Below are 25,290 nucleotides of genomic sequence, written 5' to 3'. Positions count from 1 at the left end.
TAAAATAGGGGCAATAGACTACTTATATTCTAGGGCTATCACAAGGAGTAAGTGAGATAATGTTTGCCAACAGTGACCAAGGTAACCGCTCTTTGCGTATTACCTCATCTAATACTCCATCAGATACAAGGTGTGCTAGTATTTTGTGGACCACAAAGAAGAGAGTGCCAATTAAAAATGTACGTGACACCGTTAAGGTGGACTCAATTTTGGAGATGCTAACACGCCCCCAAATGTGCATTTTTAGAATTAAAAATTCTAAAATTGACGTTTTTGTGTTAGAAATTAAGAAGCTTACACCAATATTTTGTTTCGATGAAGTTGATGATTCATGAATGTCCAGATTATACTAGCGATAGGGATTTTTCTCTCCCTCTGATGCGTCAGACCCTGTGAGTTTCTTACGCAATAGCCATGCGCCTACCCTCAACACCACCCCCCCTTTCCGGAATAATCCTGATTATGTTTTGGGGTTTACACTTCACCCAGGGAAAGAGATAAACTCTAGCCTCAGGGAGTTAATCATAAATTTCATTCAATTATGGTCTCATTCCCTTTATTAGTGGTTGGTTTCAAAACAGTTTTGCGACCTAATTCTAGCAAATCGGACCTCAGAGAAAGTCTCCCTTACACCCTCTGGGAAAATTTTTCTTCCTAATTAAAGACCCTCGTCTGAGGAAAGACCTGCTTGCTTTTCCGGCACAGCCACATGCATCCGTGGTGTCAGGAACCACGGCAGCCGTGTGGCCACCCGGACCTACAGGTCAAAGCTTCCAACTCCAAGTCCCATCCCTCCCCTCGTGTTTGCCCATCAGTGTATAACATTATTACTGTTTCTTGTCCGAATCATTACCGTCGTGGTTGCCAAATGGCGATTTTCTACTGTCATCATTTCTTCTACATTTATTATTAGTTGGCCTTCTATGAGAAGGAAGAGCTTCCTCATTTATCCATTTAACTCGTTTGTGTATCGGTCTGTTTCTTTACTTACGTACGTCCCTGTGGACTCGGGTTCCTATTATTATTCAGTGCGTTATAATTTACTACTATCGTGATTTATTTTGATGATCATAATTATCCTGCATGTGACCAGTTAGATCCCTTCAACCTAGTCGTCTCTTCTTTTCAGAAGTCTCCCATCATTCTTCGAGTGTTTCCTTACCTTCTGGCGCAAGACAAAGTTCTAGGCTCGTTCTATTCATTTCCTAACTCGGCCTCAGAATCACTCATTTCTTTAAGGAGCCCTGGTTCTTTACCACGGAGAACGCTGTGTGGACACCGACATCTGGACAGTAGATGTGCTCATTGCTACTGTGACACTGCTTTCCCGGGCTCCTTCAGGGCACTGAGCTGGGAAATCTATCCATACACGTATACACACTGTCTGAGTGTTTGGGCTGTTATGGCAAAATACCGTGGACTGGGTGGCTTATAAACAGCAGAATATTCTTCCTCACAGGCTGGAGGCTGGAAGTCTGAGACCAGGGTGCCAGCGTGGCCACGTGAGGGCCCTCGTCCCGATCACAGACCCTCGTTGTGTCCTCACCTGGTGGAGGGACGAGGGAGCTCTGTGGGTTCTCTTATATAAGGGCAAGAATCCCGTTCGTGGGGGCTCTACCCTTATGAGCTAATCACCTCCCAAAGGCCCACCTCCTAACACCGTCACATTGGGGATTAGGTTTCAGCGTATGAAACCTATGTATATAAGAATACGTCCGTATATGTACGCGTGTCTCTATCTGTGGGTACCGCGTTCAGAAGGCTGAGTGTCTGCTGGTACTTCCAGCTCCGTCGGAATGCCACGCGGTTCTTCTGGCTTCCCCGCTTGCACATTTGCACCTCCCTCCTCCGACAGTGGGGGACCCAGCCAATTTCCTGCTACCACCCGCCTGCCACTCCCTGTGCACACTGGCTCCAACCGTCCTGAGGCTGACAGCTCCGGGCCACCCACTCTATTTGGGCTTTTCTAGGAAAGAGAAAAGGCAATAAATCTTTATCTGAAGAAGTTAAGAGAAAGGGAGGAAAGGGGGGTGGGGAAGACGAGTTCAGGAGAAATCTTGACGTGTATTATGCCATGTAAGCCTTACTGTCGTCTTATGAGAAAAGCACAGTTACTATCTCCCATTTCACGGAGGTCGAGATCTTGATCGGGTCCCGCAGCTAGTAATTGATGAATGTGGGATTAGACCCAGGGAGTTGACCCCTGGTCCGCAGACCCCAACACAATAGTCTGCAGCCTTTTATCCGCCTGTCCCTGCCATTATCTGCATCCTGCATTCAACGCGTTTATTAGTCTACGTGCCTCCCCTGGTTGAAGTCGCTTAGCACCTAACGCAAGAAGAGTTTGCTCCAAGTGCTAGAACTAATGTAAACAGGGCATTACATGATTACAGCTACATGTGGCGCCATAATTACATCAGAATGCAGGTCAGTCACTGGCGCGTCCCATGCGCCACACTGTCGCCATATGCACAGATGTTCAGGCTTACTTTTATTAAGCATGACAATGCCCAGCAGGATCCATTTTGTCTGATTATCCTCAAATGGAGAAGAATATTAAAAGGCAGGATAATTAAAAATATATGCCCAAACAAAGGATGTGTCTACAATTCCTTTCCTAGCGCTTTGAAATAGTTCACATTTCTCAGCTGGCTCTCGTGCACAGAACACTAAAAGGATGTCTTAAATTTAGACATATGTCTTCATTCTGTTTAATGTGCCAGAACAAAAACATAGCTGGAGACCACCATGAATCGATGTGTAAGTGCTGGAACACTAGGACACTACTATTTCCACAGGGCTAATGTCATCGTAGAGTTTGTGATTGCACTTTCCCCTGTGAGAACACAGCCTTCTATTTTTAAGACTGGCTTCTTCCAATTCTCTGCCCGTATTCTTCCCTGAGTCCACATAATGGTTTTCTTTTATTTGATGCAACTTCAGAGAATTCAAATCATACTCCCATTAGTGGTGATGCTTTTACTGAGGGCAAGGAAAGACTCCCAACGCTTCCATACAAGGCAGTGGTCCTAGTAGACATGTTTAAAGGATGAAAAAGTTAGGTGAATTTACTAGAATGTTTTCCGGTTTCTGTGTACTTAGGAAGCCTTTAAAGAAAGTGAGCACATGAGTTTGTATTGGACAAATATGTGGTTTTCTACATATGGCACGCTAAATTGTTCTAGTGGATTGGTGGTTAGTATGGTGATGAAATCGTGTGGTGGCAAGAATATTAGTGAGGAAATCCCACCGCTCAGTCTTAGCAGCTTGAGGTGATACTAATCACCAGGTCCCTGCTGGACTATGAGATTCTCAGAACTTAGGAAGGTTTCTTTTGGGGGTGGAGTCAGACTGGAATGTCTTCAGGGGAGAAGAAACTTGGAATTATGTGATATGCTGAAGTAGTTAAGTGGATGTACCTATTTTAAAATAGAAGAAAGAATATGGGGACTTGATATTTATCTTAACATATTTGAAAGAATGTCATGTAACCAAAAGATTAAATGTTGGGCTGACCCAAGCAGTTCTAAGTAGGAACTTGGACCCACAAGTTAAGTTCACAGAGACATAAAATTAATTTCCGTGTAATGGAGACATAAAATTAAATTTCAGGGGCGCCTGGGTGGCTCGGTCGGTTAAGCGTCCGACTTCGGCTCAGGTCACGATCTCACTGTCTGTGAGTTCGAGCCCCATGTCCAGCTCTGTGCTGACTGCTCAGAGCCTGGAGCCTGTTGCAGATTCTGTGTCTCCCTCTCTCTCTGCCCCTCCCCCGTTCATGCTCTGTCTCTCTCTGTCTCAAAAATAAATAAACGTTAAAAAAAATTTAAAAAAAATTAAATTTCAGTATAAGGAAGGTCTTTTTTTTTAATGTTTACTTATTTTGAGAGTGGGGGAGGGGCAGAGAGGGGGCAGACACAGAATCTGAAGCAGGCTCCAGGCTCTGAGCTGTCAGCACAGAGCTCGACGCAGGGCTCGAACCCACGAACTGTGAGTTCATGAGCCAAAGTCAGATGGTTAACTGATTGAGCCACCTAGGTGCCCTGGAAGGCCTTTTTTATGATGGAAGCCACCCCAAAATTAAATAATCACTAAAGGTATTCAAGAAGATATTACCATTGTGAGTGACATCATAGAGTAGTGCTTCTCAAAAGGTAATGTGCATATACATCACCTCCGGTTTTATTAACATGTGGATTCTGCTTCTGTAGGAAGCAGCCAGGGCCTGGATTCTTCTCCCAGGTGATGCATACACCACTGAATCACAGTTCTCTGGGTAGCAAGGTCATAGAGGAAATTAAAAGAAAGAAAAATGTATTCTGAACATGCCATGGATCTAAGGCTTAGCACATCATCGTAGAATGGTTGTAAGCTTGACCTGATAGGAATAGGAGGGAAATTAAAAGAAAAAGAAGAAAGTCTAGAAATCATCAAGTTGCTACAGTTGAGAGTTCCAGAATAAACCCGGGCAACAATGAAAAGAAATCTTCCTAGGACCGAAACATGCTAAAGGCAGGCGGAAGCCATCCCAAAGCGGGAGATGTTTGGCGAGAGCAAGGGAACCGTGCAGCACAGAGAGCCACGCACGATTTAGGGAGAGCTGATGGGCTAGTCCGCACGCTCGCTCATGTGCCAGAAAGGCGGCAGAGACGGTCCAATGGAGTGGATGCTAAAATAAGGGGGTGAGGTTCAAAAGCGGGTTTCTCCGGGGAGCGTTCTGTCCTCCATGAGGATGAATGGACATAATGTGGAGTTCTGAAAACCCCAGCATGAGGCTGCAGAAATCCTGGCCACATCATCATTTGGCCACTTGGTGGCATTCGGTGCTGGTCCAAGAGGCATAGGTGCAAAGTATCCACCCCGACAACAAGTGCAGATTGCTGGGGAACCTTACAGCGGTGCGTTAGAACCGAGAAGCCTTAGGAACGCACATGCCTTTGATTAGCCAGAGAATCCTCAGTTGCTCATAATTAGTGAGTCTACCAGAAATCCAATTCGGACATTTATAGATGATGATCATGTAACAGGTGCTTTCCAGAAGCTAGTGCTCTTTCCAGAACTCAGCTTTTATCCAAACTGGGGATTCCTGTGTTTGTGTATATGCTCTTCTGTATTTATTTTTCCAATTTCACATTTCAGTATGAGCTTCCACAAAAATGTGTGTTAACTTTAAAAGGATGACTGAGTAACTCATTACATTAGGGGTTTTCACAGATCCCCAGTGCCTCATTGAGGTTGAACTTGGCCATCTGTTCTGTCCACAGCGGAGCCTCAATCTCTTGGCATTAACACAAACCTCCTTCCTTTCTTTCTCTTTTCCTTTAAAGCGGCGTTTGAAATTTACAAGTTCAAAGCAAAGTCATCAAGCTTTTCATTACAAATAAGTGATAATAAAAAGTAGAGGAAAATTATGTAGCTTCCTTACACCATCATCTTTTCAGAGAAGCAACATATTGATAGATTTGATGTAATTCTTTTTTTTTTTTTTTTTTTTTTTTTTTTTTAAGATTTCCTTTAAAGTAATCTCCACACCAGCCTGGGGCTCAAACTCACAACCTGGAGATCCAGAGTGTCGTGCCCCACCCGCCGAGCCAGCCAGGTGCCCGGTGCCACCCCTGACGACTAGACTAAAGTCAACAGCAATGCTGGCTATTTTCTCTCAAACAGCGGACTTGTTACAGAGATGTCAACTCATACTGGATTGTGTTTCAAAAGTATAGTCAAGAGGTATGGACAGGTGTGTGTTAAGTTTGGAGAGGGTTCAAAAAATAGTAGTGAAGATGAATAAGGTTGGACACTGAGTCTGATAAGAAAGACTTGAGGTTGAGGGGCGCCTGGCTGGCTCGGTCCGTGGAGTGCGCAGGTCTTCCTCTCTGGGTTGTGGGTTCGAGCCCCACATTGGGTGTAGAGGTTACTTAAAAAATAAAATCTCAAAAAAAAAAAATTAGGGCAGAATCAACTTGCAGAAAAAGCATGAGAACAATTTAAAATATTTAAGATATTTTCTATATTGCTATATGACTATTGTAGAAAATTTGAAAGATCCTGAAAAGTATAAATGTAAAAAAAATTCTCACAAGCCAACTAAATCAAGGAAATCAAGGAAGTTTTTTAAAGGAGCTGGTGTGTGTGTGTGTGTGTGTGTGTGTGTGTGTGTGTGTGTAATGCTGTGAAAGAACAAAACAGTGTGAGCTGACTACTCAGCAGGGTGATACAGGTTAGTTACAAGAAAAATATCTCCTATGATAAATACCTTTGGTTGTTTGATTTTTGTTGTTTGACATTGAGGTGTATGAAGTGTAACTAAAGTGTAGCTAAAGTGTATGAAGTTATTCTTTTATTTTTTTAATGTTTATTTATTTATTTTTGAGAGAGAGAGAGAGACAGAGCACGATCAGGGGAGGGGCAGAGAGAGGGGGAGACACAGAATCTGAAGCAGGCTCCAGGTTCTGAGCCATCAGCACAGAGCCCAATGCGGGGCTCAAACTCATGGACCGTGAGATCATGACCTGAGCTGAAGTCAGATGCTTAACTGACTGAGCCACCCAGGGGCCCCTGAATGAAATTATCTTTAAAAGAAGATAATAAGTAGGATGATGTTTTAACCTGAAACCTACAGAGACCTGATTAATTAAAATTTATATATATATACGTATGTACATATATGGGAATCCCCATTATCAGCGATCTGGTCCTAGTTCAGTTACCAGTATATCTATAGAAAGACCATGTGCCTGAGTTAGTTTGGCTTTTTTCCACCAAATCTTGCTATTTCAATCTGCTTTGGGGTGGGGAGGGGTGATAAAGTTACAATTCTTTACTTTTTTGAGGTGTGATCCCACAGTTCCCCGGCTTACTTGCTTCTGGCAAAGTTTGAAAGGACTTTACAGAGGTTTTCCCTCTCTGTGCTCTGCAACTGTATCGACTTTAGCAAGTGACTCTAATAAACAGAATGCAGTGTTCTGGCACTCAGCAGATCTGACGCCAAGGGAAGAGGGCAGGAATGTGTTAATAATTAAGCTGGCAAATGCATGCATTTTCTAGCAAGCCTGTTGTAAAAATACTCACTTTCAGAGGTGATAGATTATACCGAAGTTCAAAAAAGGTGATATGCTTCGTATGCGTAATCCATCGCCCGGTAGGATGAATTTTTTTGAATTGTGTACGTTATCTATAGTTCCAGAATATATGTCAGTTTTAGACATTTTTATCAGCCACAGCATTCGTCTGAAATGAGGATAGCACGGATTCACACATTAAACTTAAACCTCAGACGTGTTTGGGTAATGTGTAGGTGTGTACCAATGTATGCTAGTCACTTCTTTGAGAAATTATTTTAGAGTCAACTGGCAGGAATAAAATACAAAATGTTCAGTGGTTCAGTTAAAACTGAGCTAATTATGGTGACCTGATGTCTAAAAAAAATATGTTTTTATTTGTACAAGGTTAAAGTTTGTATAGATCATCATTTACAATAGCTTTCTTGGACAATTTTTTTTTCACCTGAATTCAGTTTAGAGTCCTGTAATTGTCCTATAAGAGACTGACAGATCGTGGGGCTTCAAGGGCCTTATAACATAATCAGGGAAGCAGAACAGCCAGAGAAAACGTAATTAATACTGTCAACCATTGGATAGGGAGTGATGGAATGGAGATGGGATCAGTACGTTCTAAGGATTTACTATTTGGGGCACCAAGTTATGTTTTAAGAGGACAATGAGGGGGGAAAATAGACCTTTGCGGGGAGCAGAAGGATGATACTGATGGTTTTTTTTTTTAATTTTTTTTTTGAAACAGAGACAGAGCATGAGCAGGGGAGGGGCAGAGAGAGGGGGAGACACAGAATCTGAAGCAGGCTTTAGGCTCTGAGCTGTCAGCACAGAGCCCGACGTGGGGCTTGAACCCACGGAGTGTGAGATCATGACCTGAGCTGAAGCCGGACGCTTAACCGACTGAGCCACCCAGGTGCCCCGATACTGATGTTTTGAGAAGAAACTAATTCTATGTAACTTAGGAAAACAGAAGCATAGAAAGACTGAAGTAAATATAGGTAGGATTTCTTCCCAGCAGGGCCTCCTTACCTGGGAAATTATTATGTCCAGTTTTTTCCTGAAGGATAGTCAGTTAGGGGTATATGTTTCTATCATGGGATGCCCACTCTGCAAACTATAGCTGATTGGATGATGGGTCAGCAGCTTGGAATCTGTCAGGTTAGGAACAAAGTGTGTTCCCCAGACTTAGGTGCAGGTTACTCATTTCCAAGAGCTAGGATCCGATTTGCTGTCTCCTTTTTCTTGCGTGGCTTTGCTGCTAAGCAGACCTGGGGGCTGGCGTGCCTGGCGAGCCCTGTGCCCCCAGGTCCCATGTCCCAGCCCTATGCCCCAGCTACTCTAGCATTTCCTACCTTCTCCCCGTAATTAGAACAGAGATTCTGTTTGCTTCCAGTTTCCCAGGCTGTTTGATCTTCTACAGAAACGTTAGTATGCATCAGAAAAACCCAGAGGGCTTGTTTAGAACACACACGAGTTGCTGGGCTCCAGCTTCAGTTCTGATTCAGCGGGTCTGCAGCGGGGCTGGAAAGTTTGGGGCTCCCAGTGGGGCCGACGCTGCTGACGCAGGGAAAACGCTTCGAAACCATGGTCATCTGTCCGGACTATCTTCTACAATTCTCCCAATGGCCCTGTGAGAGAGGAATAATTACATCCTCCATTTTCTAGATGAGGAAACAGGTACTCAGATGTTGAAAGAAATGTGCTTCGAAACGCACGGGTTGGAGGGGGCAGAGCTGAGGTCAGTTCACAGTAGTCTGATTCCAGAAACAGTGTTCCTGACACAGCAGAGAACCTGCCTCGCAGCCCGGCCCACACTCTCGGAACCCTCCAGAATGAGGCAGCACCGTGCACCAATAGACTTTTGGATCTGGCCTGGCTCTTTGTAACCAGGTTTTGCGACTCCTATCATAAACCCTCGTTTTACGGTTCTGGTACCTGAGCCATGTTTAATTCTGTTCAGTTCCTGAGACACTTTGCTAGGGGCCTTCCAGCTGCCTTCACCAAGCCTGCTTAGTGTCGTCCACATTTTCCTGGCCCTGCGTTTGCTCTGCCTACTGCGTAGTTGCTGACGTACTGACAACCCCGAGGTGTCCCGATTGCACGTCATGCATTGTGTTGGTTTGATTTGTTTGGAAAATGGAACAAACCCCTTCATCATCTGCAGCCTGTCACAGGTGGGTCTGTGATTATGAAATGAAAACAATGAGTGAGAGTCCAAAAATATTAGTGTTCTTTGGCCATATCCAGGAAGAGGGGGCTTGACTGATGGACAGAGCTATTTCGGTCTATAAAACCAACCCTTTTAACAAAGACAGATCCCTCAGACCATCATACTTAGGTTGGCACCATTGTCCCTGAAGATTATTTATTTATTGTCCTTCCTTGGGTTTCTACATGCAACAAATTATCTGAGTTTAGATCTGGATTTGGTTTTCTCAGTGTTTTTGTTGCTTCTCAGTTGTGAATGACTGCATGGCTATCTACTTTGGGAAGGTCTGTTTGGCTAATAGAATTAGCCCGGATGGTGGCCCATATAAGACTTTCTTTCCTCAAAGTAAGGTACTGTATTGACTTTCTATTTTAATTTTTTTTTTGATATTTATTTACTTTTGAGAGAGAGAGAGAGAAAGAGAGTTTGAGCAGGGAAGGGGCAGAGAGAAGGGGGACACAGAACCCAAAGCAGTCTCCAGGCTCTGAGCTGTCAGCAGAGAGCCATGCGGGGCTCAAACTCACAAACCAGGAGATCATGACCTGAGCCGAAGCCAGACACTCAACTGACTGAACCCCCCAGGTGCCCCTTGACTTTCTACTTTCTAAGTGCTAATGTTATGACTGTGTCATCATAAATCAGTTCTCTAGAACCTGATTTGTTACTGGAAACCTACTACATTGAGAACCAGATGCAGTTCTCAGTGATAACCCCATCCAGAAATCTGCAACCCCCGTTAAGAAACACCTCTCTGTCTCTGGCTGCACGCCTCAACCCTGCTTGTACATGAGAGTTATCTGGGAAGTTGGTTTGTTGTTTTTGTTTAAATATGGATGCCTCAGCCTCAGCCTAGGAAATTCTGGGGTGCGATCTGGACATTGCTAAAGCTCTCAAGGTTTCTAATGTGTAGACAGGGTTGGAGAAACACGCATGTGGAAGATCACGACTGCCTTGTCTGAAAATGGTAGTGGTGCTTAATAATGGTTCTGGTAAAATTTTGGTTAGAAAACTTGTAAGCAGATTTTATGTTTACTGTTTCTTTTTTTTTTTTTTTCCTGGAGAGGGACTTGATTGATGCATTTGCGTGTGTGTGTGTGTGTGTGAGAGAGAGAGAGAGAGAAACAACTCAATAGTTTTGTGATACTGTAGTTTAAAAAAAATGTACTTTTAGTTTGAACCCTAGATCCTAGAAAAATGGGCAGCACTCATGACTCTCTATCGCCACCTGGTGTCAGAAACAGTCTACAGAAAATAAAGTAATAGGAAGAGACGATTTTAAATCTCCACAAAGTAGCAATGTTGGCCACAGAGCTGACAAGTGTTTACACGTGTCCTGTCTGGCTGGGGTTAACAGAAATCCACAAGCCAGGCCGAGTACTGATCATCCCCTTTTCTGATCCTGTTCCAAGACTAATTTTTATTTTACTTTTGAGCTTAAAGCTGTCAACTCGGTAAAATAGGAAATGGTCTTCTCTTTCCCATTGGAAGTTTTCCTTTCTGCACGAAGCATTTTTGAAGTTTGGCTAAAGTCAGTTGGCAATGATCTGGAGGGATTTGGATTAGGTAAGAGTAACTGTCCTTTTCATTTATTAAAAAGGGATTGCAATAACCAGATGCTAAAACGGGCATTAAATATTATTAACTTCGAAATTATTTGTCTCCAGTGATCGCTTACCTGTTACCAGTTACCAGGTTACTTACCAGTAATGATGCCACCAGTGGTGGTTACTTCGTGATTATCCACCAGGGGAGACAGGATTGGAAAGGCAGAAGTGGCCATATTTGAATGCTTATGTATTCAGTTCACAGGCTGTGTGACTTTAATTGAATAATTTAAACATCCTGAGTTGCTCTGAATGTCAAACGGGGAGACTGCTTATATGAACTACATAGCCAATGCCTAACCCGTGGTACATGGTGAATGAATCCATTACTACTGATACAAGTAATGGAAGTTGCCCACATTTGGGATGTGAATTTGACAGGTAACATGAGCATCTAAACAATTTATATTTTGCTTGGGTTATATTGTTATACATGATTACCTAAGAGCATAGGCTTTGAAGCTAGGCTGCTGTGTCCAGATCCCGGCTGCTCTGTGCCTCAGTGGTTTTTTATTTCATCTGTAAAATGGGTATACTAATTATACTTGCCTCACTGTGTATTATGGCTATTAAATGAGCTATTTTACATCAGATTGCTTAAACGGGGCCTAATACATGCAACATTTTCAGTACATGTTAGCTGTTGTGGTCGTTTTTCCTACAGTTCTTATTACTTACAAGGTAGTGTGTTAGGTTCCAAGACACTGACATTGTTTCAACTTGTAAATAGCTTAGTAATATAGTACAGAGGGAACATACTGAAAACATTAAATTGAATTTAAGTGTACGAACAAAAATAAGCAAGACAGTTTAACTGCATTCCAATTTAACTTTATTTTGACGAGAGTTTGGGCAGTCTTGCATTAGTTTATGGTGCCCTGCTTTTAGATATGACACATGGGAGGGTGTGTGCCTGGGTGGCTCAATATGTTAAGCGTCTGACTTCGGCTCAGGTCATGATCTCGTGGTTCATCAGTTCAAGCCCCGCATTGGGCTCTGTGCTGACCGCTCAGAGCCTGGAGCCTGCTTTGGATTCTGTGTCTCCCTCTCTCTCTGCCCCTCCCTGACTTGAGCTCGCTTGTGCGTTCTCTCTCTCTCTCTCGACACAGGGGTCTCACATTGAGGCCACTTTTTGGGGATCTGCCTGTGCCACCATTTCTTTCTGTCGCTCCCTGTCCCACATTACCTGCTGATGAATGGTTTTACGCATAGTGGAGGGAGAATAAGACTGACAGCTTTCTGGAGAAAGGGATATTTAGGCCATGAGAAACTCATAATTATGCATCAGTAGTCTCCTTCTCTTGGTTGACATTTAATACCCAGTGACTAACAATCTAGAAAACCATTTAATATTTAATTAATCTCTATTAGTTTTCAAATTCTCTTAAGATCAATCTCAATCATTGTTGCATGTTGTTGATACACTCAGAAAACATTTCCTTGCCTAATGGGACCTCCTTCAAATATGTGACCTTTAAATTTGTATATTCACCTAATTAAAACAAAGCATGCATAAAATTGTCTGCTTACAGGTTCCAATTTAAAAATCTGTGCTAAGTGAATAAAGGCAGGAATTTCACTTAAGATCGTGGGCACAGCGTTTTGTAATAATCTTCACATGTTCTCGAACACAGGAACACCATAATCAAAGAACTGGTAAGTGGAAAGGAAATGTTCTTGTTGAATGCATTCCACTACCTTTGATCAAAACAGCACTCATAGTTTCCAGAGTCAGCTCACTGTCTTCAGGGAGGATTTTCGTGGATCATCCCAGAAGCGTGGTCAGTTCAGGACCTTGAGGATTCAGTCACCAAATAAGAATTTGTGCTTTTTAAAAAAAAATTTTTTTAACGTTTATTTATTTTTGAGACAGAGAGAGACAGAGCATGGACGGGGGAGGGTCAGAGAGAGAGGGAGACACAGAATCCGAAACAGGCTCCAGGCTCTGAGCGGTCAGCACAGAGCCCGACGCGGGGCTCGAACTCACGGACCGCGAGAGCGTGACCTGAGCCGAAGTCGGACGCTCAACCGACTGAGCCGCCCGGGCGCCCCAGAGTGTGTGCTTATTAACTCTTCCTCTTCTTGGCACCCAGTAGCTCATTGTCACTATGCCTAGTCCGAGGGAAGACGCACGTAGAGGTTCATGAATGCAGAAAATAACCTTTTCTTTCCTTGCCTTGGACACAAAAATATTAAAATATGAAAAGCTACATACTCCCGTCATGAGCTAAAGCCTGGAACTCATATTTTTCACATGACTGAAAGAGATGAAAAAGGAAACTGGGTATTATATTCTCATGGTAAAATAGCTGCTGTAATTTTCAAAGTACCTTCATATCTCTATGACTTCATCCTCCTAAGCGTATGTTAGCAAAGAGCTCTTTAATTTTTTTTTTAATGTTTTTCTACTTCTTGAGAGAGACAGAGACAGAATGCGAGTGGGTTAGGGGCAGAGAGAGAGAGAGACACAGATCCCGAGTAGGATCCAGGCTCCGAGCTGTCAGCACAGAGCCCAACGTGGGGCTTGAACTCATGAGCCGTGAGATCATGACCTGAGCTGAAGTTGGACGCCTAACCAACTGAACCACTCAGGTGCCCCAGCAAAGAGCTCTTTAAACCCCAATGCTGTATTTTTTTTCCTATAAAGCAGTCAAAGAACGTTGTGACAGTTATTCATGCGTGCACTGTAAGAAATAGTAACGTAGACAATGCATTAGTTAAAAGTTCATTGTTAATGATATATTTTTTTTTCAACGTTTTTTATTTATTTTTGGGACAGAGAGAGACAGAGCATGAACGGGGGAGGGGCAGAGAGAGAGGGAGACACAGAATCGGAAACAGGCTCCAGGCTCCGAGCCATCAGCCCAGAGCCTGACGCGGGGCTCGCACTCACGGACCGCGAGATCGTGACCGGGCTGAAGTCGGACGCTCAACCGACTGCGCCACCCAGGCGCCCCTCATTGTTAATGATATTTTAAAGGTGATAGTATATTACGTTGTACAAATGTCTCGTGCAAAATGACCCAGGGGTGGGTTGCTTACTTCTTACCACTTGACTAATGCGTATATTTTTTTTTATATCAGATGTTACGCTTCTTATTTCATCCAGATAAGTAGATGTTCAGAGCTAAATATAACGCTCGCAGTGCTTACGTTAGCCTAGATATTTGCTTCTGGTTGATTTAAGAACATGTTAAGTTTTGGAGCAGCTGGGTGGCTCAGTCGGTTAAACGTCTGCCTCTTGATTTCAGCTCAGGTCATGACCCCAGGGTCGTGGGATCGAGCCCCGCATCCCACTCTCGCCCCGACAGTGTGCCGTCAGCTTGGGATGCTCTCTCTTTCTCTCTCTCTGACCCTCCCCCGCTCTCTCAAGATAAGTAAACATTTTAAGTTTTGATTTCTATTTTAGCAGTTCCACTCTATGGGTTTTAGAAAGTGGAGGAGGGGAGGAGGAGGGGACAAACCATCACCTCTAATTCTCCTGGAAGCTGCTTAGAGCGGCCGCAGTGGTCCTGTGTGTAGGACAGCAAACATCTTGGGGAGGTTTATGTAATGCAAGCTGACACACACAATAACTTCTTGCCAAGAGACTGAATTGTATTAGAAAAACATGTGTTTTCACCCATCTTTCCCACTCCACCCAGGAAAATAAATTAATTTGTGACCAATCAAAAGGGCTGAAATAAATAGTGGTTCTCAATTCTCATTTTTCCATTGGTCTCCAGACCGACTGGCATATAGTGTGAGACCTTAATTATCTTCCCTTTGAAGTGAATGATTTGTAATGAGCGTAAGAGTCAGTTGTCCTGTGAAGAAATAATCTAAAAAGTGGGTTAGATCTTCAGCACATTCCACAGAGTCTCACCCTTCTTGACTCTGCTGTATTAAGTAGATATTCATTAATTATAGAAATATTCAAATATATCGACCCTGGTTATTACGAATTCTGGATTCTTAGGTTTTAGAAACGGAAAATATTTTAGCAATATTGTTGTCTGGCAGATACTTAGAAAAACGAGGAGTCTTACCTGTCGTTCTTCACGTTTGTGACTCAGACCCTCTTGAACTTCTAGTCCAGCACCCTGGGATAGCACAGTGGTTGAATGTGGGCTCCAGGGCAAACTGTGTCCTGTCCTCGAGCTTTAGTTTCCTCATCTGTGAAATGGAGGCATCATATCTATGTTACGGGGCTATAATGAGGTAATGTATGGAAACTGCTTTGGACATAACTGGCATAGGGTAAGCACAAAATAAGTTTCTTAATATTTAAAAAAACACATTTCTGATATCTTTTCCTAAAGTCAGAAATTACAGCAGGCCATTCGCTCTCTGCGGTCAGATGTGCGCAGGTCCCTGGAGCACAGATTTCTTGTTCTAGATTAATAATTTGATATCTTGAAGGCAACAAGCACAGGTACTTCTGAATTACTTATGAACTATTTTGAGAAAAGCAAAGATGAAATACCTCCATTATGCTACCTTGATTTCTCACACTCCAGGTGGATAAGCCAAAACAGGTTCAAAATCCACCCTGATATTTTGACACGAAAAATAAATAATTATTACGACTGTCCCGGATCCTGTTTTACCTGGCAGGTGTAATGCTGCTGGGTCTCCCGTTTCTTCAACTATAAAATAAAGAAGCTGGTCAGCCAAGGTCCTCCCGTTCAGTTCTCAGACCGAGGTGTTCTAGTCAGATGGTTGGGTGAGAATGATTCCTCCCAGGAATCTGGCCTCACACCTCCTGGCATGCTCCCATCTACTGTTTCAAGTCAATAGCGATAATACCTTTTACAACTCAGCAGTGGCCTGGGACACACTTTCCACGTCACACAGCCGGGGTAGGATTTGAACTTCAGCCCTAAGGAGGGAGTGAGACAGTCGCTGTATTGCACACTCAGTGTGCAAGAGGTATCAGGGGACTCACGAGAGCCGGGAACAGCTGTAGTCGTTGGGATTCTTGACACTTGCCTGGCTGTTGGGGTGAAGAAGCCAATCACCCCCCTCCGTCTCTCTTTTCCTGTCTCTCCTCTGCCCAGCCTCCAGCCTATAAGCCTGGTCAGATAGTCCACACTTCTAGGACGTCAGCCCCTTGTATACCAGAACTACACACAGCGTAGTTACCCTAAGAGTTACGTTTGCCGAGGACATGTTGTGTCGCAGATGCTCTGTGAACACTTTACACACATTCTAGTGCAGTCTCATGTTCCCTGCGGTAAATGAGCATGTGACCCAGCTTGTCACAGGCACCTCTATTTAACCCTACTGTCCTAAAATCATCAATGATTGTGCCCCCCTTTTATTCTCCAAAATGATCCAGTTAGAATAACAGTGTTATGGCCAGTGTGCATATATATCGTATCAGTTTCCTAGGCGTGTCCTAACAGACGAGCACAGACCTGGGACTTAAAGCAGCAGACGCCTTTTCTCTCACGGTTCTGGAAGCCCGAAGTCTGAAATCAAGGTGTCAGGGTGAAGCGGGACCGTGCTTTCCCAGACGTGCAGAGGGAAGGACTGTTCCTCACCTCTTCCAGCTTCTGGTGGTGCCTGGATTTGTGGTGGCGTCGCTCTGTCTTCACACGGTCTTTGTCTCTGTGTCTCTGCCCTTGTCTTTGTCTCTTATAAGGACACTTGCCTTGGACTTAGGGCCCACCCGAGTCCAAAATGATCTTATTTCAAGATCCTTACCTTAATTATATTGCAAAGACCCTTATTGCAAATTAAGTCACCTTCTGAGGTTTTGGGTGGACATATCTTTTGCAGACTAAAATTCAACCCTCTGCATAGACACACACAATATATATACATATATATACGTATGTACATATGTGTGTATGTATACATATAGATGTACATATGTATATGTATATATACATATAGATGTACATATGTATATGTATACATGTATATATACATATAGAATTATAATAACATCATATAAACCTATAATATATGGTAAATATATATTGTATCATAATATATATTTTATAAGTGAATTAAAAACCTGTTACATACCTACACATTCATAATAGATTTTTAGTTAGCATATAAAAAGAAAATAATGTCCCTAAATTACCCATAAAGCATAGCATGCATAATATTATGTGTACATCTCTCTAGTGTAATGTTTAGTCACATTAAGGTTTGAAATTGCCTAGTGAAACTAAAAGAAAGATAATAAAGAAAAGTGTTAGAAACGTAGAAAATTTAAATAATTTATTTTGCCTGTAAGGGAATGATCAAATTTGAGGTGCTGAATGGGGGAAGTTTGGAGAATTAAAATGACTCTTTCTCATCTCCAGGGTATACTGTTCTAATAAGCCTTTTTAAGCTTAATACACATTAATAAATTCTTGTTAGGAGAATTAAGTAAAACAGATCATTCTTTCTCAGTTGGGTCTCATTTAAGCCTCATTCTGCTTCATCAGTTCTCCTTACATCACAGAAAAGAAATGTTTGGCTCAGAGATGTTAAGTGTTCAGTCAGAGTCCACATCTAGAAAGCTGCAGACCATCCTGGTCCTCTTGACAAGACAACAGATCCTCTGAAATATAATGTCGTGAATAATAATTAATAATTAGATCATCATATTAGATATGATAATTATATATAACACAGATACAACATAGCAATATAGGTATAATGACAGCAGATATATATATATATATATATATATATATATATATAATTAGATTAGACTTTCAATAACAAAAGCAGTGACTTTAAAATTAGTTTACATGTTTAAAAAATAATGTACATTCATGGTTTCGAAAAAGTGGAACTATCTCTAAAGTTGTAAAGGAGAAAGTAATTCTTCTAGGTTCCCAGTTTGTCTAAAAGAAGCACAATGATTCTTACACATGTTAGACTTTTTCTGTGCATATATAAACACATAATGTAAAATACAAATACCCTTTTAATTTTACACAAATGAGATCAAACTTGGCATAATGTTCTGTAATTGATTGTACTTGATAATGATATGGCCTGCCTGATCTCCCTTATTCTTAGCAGCTGTCACCTACCATGCCTGTGTATGGATTTCTGAAAGTAACGTATTTTGATGGCTTTTATAAACAGTGCTTCAAACTGTATATTGGTGCACATGTCTTTGAAAATGTGTGTCGGGGCGCCTGGGTGGCTCTGTCAGTTAGGCCTCCGACTCTTGATTTCAGTTCAGGTCATGACCTCACCGTTCGTGGGATTGAGCCCCACGTCAGGCGGAGCCTGCTGACAGCTTGGAGCCTGCTTGGGATTGTCTCTCTCCCTGTCTCTACCTCTCCCCAACTCGTGTGCTGTCTCTGTAAATAAATAAATGAACTTTAAAAAATTAAAAAAAAAAAAGAAAATGTGTGTGTTAAAGCTTGAGCATGAATTCTCTGAGGTAGAAATCCTTTGTTGGGGCGCCTGGGTGGCTCAGTCTGTTGAGCGACCGACTTCAGCTCATGTCATGATCTCACGGTTTGTGAGTTCGAGCCCCGTGTCGGGCTCTGTGCTGACAGCTCGGAGCCTGGAGCCCGCTTCAGATTCTGTGTCTTCCTCTCTCTCTGACCCTCCCCCTGTCATGCTCTGTCTCTCTGTCTGAGAAATAAATAAACATTAAAAAAAAGTTTTTTAAAGAAATCCTTTGTGAAAGGCATGCTTATTTTGAACACTGAAATATTGAAAGACTGTCAAAGGATATGATATAATTTTGAAGCAAAAAAAAAAATCAATTGTTGAGTATTTACAATTGTTATAAATTCTTTCTCATATCGGACCTGAATCAGTGCTATCGTAAATTTCAACTACTGGTCCTGTTTATGCCCTTTGGAAGAGCAAAACATAAGCATTTTCCTTCATCAATGTAACATACGTTCAAATAGTTTTTAAAAGCTCCATCTAAATATTTTCCTTTGCATGTAAAACATTTTCAGTTATTACAGCTAGTCGTCTTTGAAATAGTTTCCAGAACCTTTCCCTTCCTGCCCATAATCCTCTTCAGTTTATTATTGTCTTTGCTTTAACTTTTTTTTTTTTTTTTTACTTTAACTTTTATACTAAACCTTGCCTTTCTTTTAAGTGTGAGGCTTTCTCCAAGTATAGTCTTGTGGAAAACAACTAGAGACCCCACTTAGGATTCATGTGGTACAAGAAACAGCCCCCCTGTGTCCTCACCTCATCTGTCAACAAGATGCTGTTTCATTTGATGGATTTGTTATTTGTTGAATTGGAATGAATTGAAGATACTTTCTGTCATGGCCCAGACACATCTTTGTCTTACTTAGTATGAGATGAAACTGAGATAATTTTAGACAGAAATTGTTAATGAGTATATGCTACATTTTAATAACATTTTTTCTAAAATGGTCACAGACCCCATTTAGCAGTTGGTTCCAGTATTTCTGGGGTAAAAACATTGTTCTTGCTTCTCCATAGTTTCCATAATTTATCTGTTCCCTTTTCAGAAGATTAGAAAATTTTCCTCCATTTTTCTCCACTGTCTCTCAGAGATTTCTCCCAGATTACCAAGATCTCTAAGACCGTATCAAGCAAGTACCTGAGATGAACTAATTTGGACTCTACCCTCAATGTTTTGGGGTGACTAGGCATTCTATCATTTTTTCTGCTAACGTGGCTTTCAATGACCTCTGAATGATGTTTTCTAAACCCTTTTGGATTTGAGGATCCTTCTCGTGAGTAGTCAGAAAGTTCTGTCATTCACTCCCCCCTACCCCCCCCCACCCCCCAGCCTCTTTTGTATACTAATATATACCACCTTCTGGAGGGGAGTTTGCTCCTATGGTTACGGTATGAGTTTATTTGAATTTTTTAAATTCTGCTTTTATAAAATCTAGGACTTCATAGAATCACGGTAGTGTTCCCATCAAGAAGGTTACACATTCTTCATATGAAACATCTGACTAAAATCAGAAATTCCTGATGAATCCCTATGTTCCTGATTATTCAGCTGGATCAGGAGGACTCATTATGGCCTCCACAGTGTCAGCTGAGTATTTCAAGAGTTTCCTCACATTTGACCTGTGATTCTTTAGGGAAAAAAAATATTGGGGACAAAAATATAGGTATCTCTCCCCATGTCCAAAGATGGTACAGCTCTTGTAGCATGAGGGAGACTTCCTCTGCTTACTCCGTGGATTGTAAATGACTAGCACTCCTAAACAGAAATAGGCAAGATGTCCATGATGTGAGAAGATGCACCGGTTGAACTAAAACCACAGGAAACAGGGAGGCAGTGGTATGTTAGAGGTGTTGGGGACTTTCTACATCTGTTGTATGACCTTGTGAACCCCTTGGAAGCACTGTTTCAGACTTTACCACCAGACTCTGCAAACTTCAGAGAAGAGTGAAAATAACCAGATTCTGGGGTATCTGAAGGGGTTAGCTAGACCTAGCCCACTGTAAGCGTTCAATTTTGACATCTCGTTTTCATCTTGAGAAGGGATGCAGTTTTACTTTATATATTATGGTATTTTTGTTGTTTTCATATTTTTAAAAAGTCTAATCAAGCCCTTGCGTTTCCCTTTTGAGCCTCTTGATAAAAGTCATACCCCTTGGGGTGCCTGGGTGGCTCAGTCGGTTTAAGTGTCTGACTTCGGCTCAGGTCATGATTTCGCATCAGGCTCTGTGCTGATGCCTCGGAGCCTGGAGCCTGCTTCGGATTCTGTGTCTCCCCCTCTCTCTGCCCCTCCCCTGCTCATGCTCTGCCTCTCTCTGTTTCTAAAAAATAGATGTTAAAAAAAAATTTTTAAAAGTCATACTCCAGGAAGCTGTTCCATCCTTTTAGAACAGATTTATTAATGTATAATCAACAGAAAACTGCACCCATTTTAAGTGTAGAGTTTGATGGTTTGACTTACGTATGTATTTGCGAAACCATCCTCACAATCAATATAGTCGATATGTCCATCACTCAGGAATGTCCATGTGCCCTTCGTAATCCCTCCCTTCCGCCCTTGGGCACCTCTCCCCACCAGCAACCACTGTTCCACTTTCCGTCACCTTGGATTAGTCAGTATTTCTAGAGTTGTATATAAGTAAAAGCAAACGGTATGTGCTCTTTTCTTCTTTTTCACCCTACATGATGATTTTGAGATTCACCCATGTTAGAGCATGAATAGTTCATTCCTTTTTGTTGCTGAGTATTATTCCATTGTATGGATGTACCATATAGTAGAGTGATACACATTCTAATGATAGACATTTGGGTTACAGTTTGGGGATATTATAAATAAAGCTTCTGTGAACACGCATGTGCAAGTCTTTATACGAACGTATGTTTCATATTTATACTGTGACTTTGTAGCAACCAGCATACACATACCCTTGATGAGAATCATGGCCTTAAGATACTCCCTAGGATATACTTCCTACAGGATGGGCTTTGCACATGGGCTGTGCTCAGTCATATATTTTTTAAATGGATAAATATATGAATGAGGACTTTGGGAAAAAACAGAAATGTGCATCATGCAATGAAAAGGACCCTTGATGAAGTCAGGACATTTTAACGCTAACTTTGATCTCACCATGTAATAGGAAGCAAGTTACTCAATGTCTTACACCTTAGCTCACTCACCTGTAGAAACGAGATAATATGATCCTTTTGGCACAATACTAAAGTCCTCAAATCTCTGAAAAGTAAAAGGTTTTTGATATTCATTTGGTGGTGGAACTTGACCAAATCTGTACTGATTTATGTGCAAAATCAGTCATGAAGTGATGAGAACCTATTATAGTTTTATTTATCCCATTCAACATAAATGTTCTGATATGTTGCTGAAAACGTATGAATGAAGTTGGTTACGGGAACCTGCGTCGGGTGCCATTGGTGTGTCACATAACGTACATCTTCTGCATTGTATTTTTCCTGTGTAGGGATTCTGAACTCTCCACCCATCTGTATTGGAATTATATTTGGTTTCGGTTGACAGAAAACACACGCAAAAATGGCTCAAATGAGAAGTTTATGTCTCTCTCCTGCAAAAGGCCAGTAAGTAAGCAGTTCTGAGCTTTTATGATGGCTGCATGATGTCAGGAGTCAAGGCTGCTTCTATCTCATGACTCCGTCTTACATGATGTATTTTTAATTTTTTTTTAATGTTTATTTATTTTTGAGAGAGACAGAGACAGAATGCGAGTGGGTTAGGGGTAGAGAGAGAGGGAGACACAGAATCCAAAGCAGGCTCCAGGCTCCGAGCTATCAGCGCAGAGCCCAACACGGGGCTCAAACTCACGAGCTGTGAGATCATGACCTGAGCCCAAGTCGGTCGCTCAACCCAGCCTGAGCCACCCAGCTGCCCCTGTCTTACGTGATTTTTGATCCCAAGGTCATGATGGATCAAATATAAGATGGCTGCTTGAGCACTAGCCATTCCATTTGCTGTTCAGTCAGCAAGAAGAAAGGGGAGGAGATAACTAGATCGTGGCATTCAAGGACACTTCCCAGAAAGCATACACACTACATTGGTCAGGCCTTACGTGCCTGGGCATATCTGACTCAAAGGAATACAGGAAATGGGGTCTTCATTTTAGACTGCAGTAAGTCCAGCTAAAAATGGAAGGTCCTGTTATGACAGGAGAAGAGAATAAATATGGCGGATAGTGTAGTCTTTGCACCCCTGCCCTTCTACCTTGTTGGGCAGCTGTGGTCATAGTGAGAGATAATGGACATGAAAACACCTTGAATCAAAAACTCTGCAAAACTATAGGTTTGATAACAAGGATCTTAAATAGGGGATTTTTAAATTCTTAGAGGATTGGGGCGCCTGGGTGGCTCAGTCGGTTAAGCGTCTGACTTCGGCTCAGGTCATGATCTCGCGGTCCGTGAGTTTGAGTCCCGCGTTGGGCTCTGTGCTGACAGCTCGGAGCCTGGAGCCTGCTTCCAATTCTGTGTCTCCCTCTCTCTCTCTGCCCCTCCCCCACTCATGCCCTGTCTCTGTCTGTCTCAAAAATAAATAAATGTTATAAAAAATTTTTTTAAAATTCTTACAGGGTCGGGGCACCTGGGTGGCTCAGTCGGTTAAGCGTCCGACTTCAGCTCAGGTCACGATCTCACGGTCCGTGAGTTCGAGCCCCGCGTCGGGCTCTGGGCTGATGGCTCAGAGCCTGGAGCTTGCTTCCGATTCTGTGTCTCCCTCTCTCTCTGCCCCTCCCCCGTTCATGCTGTGTCTCTCTCTGTCTCAAAAATAAATAAACGTTAAAAAAAAATTAAAAAAAAAATTCTTACAGGGTTTTGATATGCCACTTTGGTGGCTTCTCAGCATATTATTGGAAATATGTTGTAAATGATGGGTGAATGCCAATTTCTACTATTACTCAAAGACTTTCTCAATTATTATTTTCATCTACCAGGAAATCTAGTAGTTTCCTTTTTTTTCTTTTTTTTAATGACACTTGAACTTTTTGCCTGTTTCCAGAAAGCTATAACACAAAGTTGAAACAGCTGTAACTTCAAACATAGTTTTGTTCCTTTTTTTTTCCCCTCTCTGCATTTTTCTGGATCTTTTTTTCGAACTGTGAGCCTGGTTACAACTCTGTGGCTAGTAAATCTCATTCTCGCCTACTTGTGCAAATTCTATTATTATTTTCTAAATATCTCTTATATTTTCACAGGATGACTCTTCAGTTCTTGTGGCTGAATTGAAACAATGAAAGGCACAAGGCAATGTAATCTAGGAAGAATAGAAGAGGAAGAACTAAATGCAGTCTTAGGTAGGTGATTGGTGGGAGGTCCATTTCTGCAAGGTGGATATGATTGTGATAAATGGGTAAGCATCCTGGACACATTTCCGTCCCTGCCCACACAGTGAAGAGCTGGCATTCTGCTTCTCTGCCCCTACCTGATTCCATGAGTTTAAGGGGCAGGGATTAAGATATCTAACTTGTTGTGTTCAAGCCACATTTTTCAGTTCTATCTTGACTCCAGTAAAGGTGATATCACATTTTACTCCCCATTGAGTGCTGTACCCCTTAACAAACTAGCTTAGAATTTGAAGAGGGGGGATGGGGTGACTTAGGCCCAAATCCCTAGCAATAAGTCAACAGCAATTATCTGATAAATGGATGAATGAAATTTAAACGTGAAATTTAAATCGGTTCACTGAATAAGTAAACCAGAGTGGTAGGAAATGATGGGAAAGTTAAACTGTAGATGTGTGATGAGTGTTTGTAGGTTCCAAGAAATGATATCTGAGCTGTGTGTCAGAAAAGGAAGGGTATTTCTGTTCCACCGAGGAAAGAGCAGTTGGCTTTGTGTAAATATTGGCATGCAGTGTCCTGATGAGTCTCTTTTAGGAGAGAGTGAGCTGGTGGCTGGTATGTTAGGAGAAGCTCTGTAATTCAATGCACAGGAGTCTTCCCAGGACTTCAGCATCTCTAGGATAGCACACACTTAGCAGCCTTCTAGGCTCCACGATGAATCTGAATCTTCTTTTATAATAATGCCGGTAAAAGTTTATGTTGGTTTAAAAAATTTAAGAGATAAATGCAAGCTGGGGTTGATTCCACACAACAAACATGCCATTAGCAGAGCCCCAACGGGGATAGACTCTGGACGGTTCTTTGGAAGCATCATTGCTGTGGGATCGTGTCCAAGGGCTATCAGTGACCGTATGTGTGTTTTCAGCACGATTTACCCCTCGACGTCGCTTTCTTCCACTGAGAGCTCGTCACTCGGGACCAAATGAGCATGTTGCTGATGGGTTTGGGGAACTCAGCCTTCGTGGCTCCACAATGTCCGCACAGCTGCTCTGCTTAGAAAAGAAGAAAGGCTCTGGGTTGGTGCCTTTATTTTATTCTCTATATTACTACTTTCCACCCACTGAAAGGGAAATATAACATTTCAGTTTTCCCTTTGGTTTTCATCACGAACAGACACATTCAGAACTTTTACCAAGGCCAGTCCTTGACAGTGTGGTGCTCCAGCTGGTTTCCATTCTAGCTCCTAGGTGGCCCTGTTGAAATACAAGTTTTCTCTTCAGACGCATAGATATTTGGTCGGAAAGTGGAAGTAAATCGAAGGGCTTCTAGTTCGCCTGAGTAAATCGGTATTAATTTAAAACATTAGGAACTTACAACTCCATCCATCAGACTACAGAAGGAAAATAAGCTTAATGTATTTTCGACCCAAAATTTCCTAAATTTTCTCTTAGAGACTTTAGAGATAATCTAATGAGTGTCTTTATCCTCCAGGCAAGGAAACTAGGTTGCAGGGATGTTGAAGCATATGCTTAATATCATAGGGTTCTCTAGCATCAGAACAAAGATTCGAACCCAGCTCTCTGACAGTCCAGCCCAAGACTCCTTCCTTCATGCTGTGCTCTTGTTTTTAAAAACAAATAGTGTGATTGCTCCTTGAAAGTCAACTGGCCGATGCAAATAAGGAAGTCTGTTATGCTAAATGTCACTCCAGGTTGTGCTGTTAGAG

General features: G+C 42.2%; 1 long non-coding RNA gene across 1 annotated transcript in view; it reads left to right on the top strand.

Moving 5' to 3' along the window:
- Window positions 1–25,290, top strand: part of LOC125932572 (uncharacterized) — a 189,328-nt gene that overhangs the window by 79,548 nt on the left and 84,490 nt on the right. The window contains exon 3 of the long non-coding RNA XR_007460677.1: window positions 23,478–23,576. This is a non-coding gene — a long non-coding RNA (uncharacterized LOC125932572). The remainder of the gene's footprint in view (window positions 1–23,477; window positions 23,577–25,290) is intronic.

This window comes from Panthera uncia, chromosome D2 (assembly GCF_023721935.1).
Source record: "Panthera uncia isolate 11264 chromosome D2, Puncia_PCG_1.0, whole genome shotgun sequence".
Lineage (NCBI taxonomy): Eukaryota > Metazoa > Chordata > Mammalia > Carnivora > Felidae > Panthera > Panthera uncia.
Note: the sequence above shows the minus strand (reverse complement) of the source record. Positions and strands in the feature narration are given on the sequence as shown.